This window comes from Terrapene carolina, unplaced genomic scaffold, assembly GCF_002925995.2.
Source record: "Terrapene carolina triunguis isolate 2854851 unplaced genomic scaffold, T_m_triunguis-2.0 Scaffold26952, whole genome shotgun sequence".
NCBI classification, from domain to species: Eukaryota; Metazoa; Chordata; order Testudines; family Emydidae; genus Terrapene; species Terrapene triunguis.
The window spans coordinates 1-1,821 of record NW_020691303.1 but is presented as its reverse complement, the minus strand read 5'-3'; the positions used below and the strand labels follow the sequence as shown (position 1 = coordinate 1,821).

The window sequence follows — 1,821 nt, the reverse complement described above, 5'->3', positions numbered from 1 at the left end:
GAGCAGAGCCAGGCGCTCAGGGAGAGGCTGGAGCCAGAGGGACTGGCCAGGCCCTGCAGCCATCCCCTCCCTGGGGCCCCACAGCCCTTTGCCCCCAGGACACACCGCCGACTGAACCCTTTCCTTACCAGCTGCAGGTCCCCAACCTGCTCCAGCTTCAGTCCTGTGCGGATCTCCCCCTCCACGGCAGCTGGGACCCCGGCAGTGACAGCGCTGGGGGGAGGGAGAGGGGGTTACAAGGTGGCTGGGCTCCGGGAGATGAGCGGGACGAGTCAGCGCCCTGGGGCTCCAGGACAGCGCAGTCTCTGGCACACGGCCAGGCGCCCCATTGTGGGAGGGGGACACTCCACTTGCCAGCAGGGGGCAGGAGCACTCTGCAGGATGGGGCCCACTCACCAGTAAGTAGGCAGGGGAGGGGGTTTCACTCACCGGTAAGTGGCGGGGGGGCGCCCTGCTCTCCGGAGCTGCGTGAAGAACGCATGGAGCTGCTGCGTGGTGCCAGGGCAGCTGGAGAGAAGCACGAGGCCAGAGCTGTCCCTGGAGGGGGGGCATCAGATTCAGTCCCATGGCACAGACAGTGCCGGAGATGGGAACACAGCGCTGAGCTATGGAGAGGCAGCGCCCTGCTCCCCAGCACCCACCCCTGCCCTCCCCACCCCCCCAGGGTCCCTCCCTCCCTCCCCTGGCCTCCCTGCCCCACCAGAACCAGCCCCTCCCTCCCCTGACCACCCCACCTGCACCCTCCCCACCCCCCATGGCCCCTCCCGCCCCTTGCTGCCCCCCAGCGGCCTTCTCCACCCCCCAGGGTCCCTCCCCACCCCTTTCCTCAGGGCCCTACCCTACCCACATCAACCAGGCCCATGCCCTCCCATTCCCCCCACCCAGCCAGCCAGCCCCCTTCCTTCCCTCACCTGCCCCGCCCCAGCAACCAATGACCAAGCACCCACTCCTCTCCATGGGGAGCCAATCCCTGGCCCTTCCCCACTCACTTACTTCCCAGCTGCTTTGACCACATGGAGCTCAGGAGGGAGACTCAGCCTCTGGCTCAGATCTGGGAGCAGCGAAACCAAACTCAGCTGCCCTGGACTGCCTGGGAGGGGGGCACAGGGAAGAAGCCATGAGCATGGAGACCCGGCCCAACCCCCCGACCCGTGTCACTCCTCCTGCTCTTGGGGCTGCGGGAGCCCAGGGAACCCCCCCCAGCTCCCCCTCAGGCCGGGAGTGGAGGGACAAGCCCCTTCCTCCAGGCCCGGCACATGTGGGAGAAGTGAACCCCAAGCACTCACCTGTCACAGCCAGGCCCGGGGGCTTGCTGACGGCCACCAGTGGCCCTGAAACAAAGGAACAGGCTAGGTCAGGGAAGGCCGGGCAGCCCTCCCCAGCGTCCCAAACCCCCTCTCCTTGGGCTAAAGCCAGCCAAGACCCAGCCCCAGACCCAGGCACCCAGCCCGTAGCCGCACTCGCCGAGCAGCCAGCGCCCTCCCGCCCAGGCCTCAGCAGCCCCATCTCCCTGCACAGCAGGGTCTGGCTGATTCCCCGCTGCCCCCCACGCTGCCCCCCGCGCCCACCCCCAGTACCTGCCCCCCTGCGCCCACCCCCAGTACCTGCCCGATACACAACCGCTGCCTCCAGCAGCCCCAGCGCCTCCTGCCGGCTCCGCGGCCCGGCTGGCCCCAGGATGCTGCCTCTGCCCGGGCCATCGGCCGCCTGCCTCCCCGGGCCCCCCGGCCTCAGGGGCTGCTGGTACCTGGGGAAGGAAGGAGCGAGGGGAGCTGGGACCGAGCCGCAGAACCAGTGAGCGGGGCCTGCTGGGGTGGAGAC

General features: G+C 69.5%; 1 long non-coding RNA gene across 1 annotated transcript; it reads right to left on the bottom strand.

Annotated features, from left to right (window-relative positions):
* Window positions 1-126: 126 nt before the first annotated feature.
* Window positions 127-1,769, bottom strand: LOC112123204. The gene is made up of 5 exons (XR_002909505.2): window positions 1,605-1,769; window positions 1,287-1,331; window positions 994-1,090; window positions 430-537; window positions 127-213 (listed from the first exon to the last, which is right to left on the bottom strand). It is a non-coding gene; the product is annotated as an uncharacterized LOC112123204 (long non-coding RNA).
* Window positions 1,770-1,821: the final 52 nt, after the last annotated feature.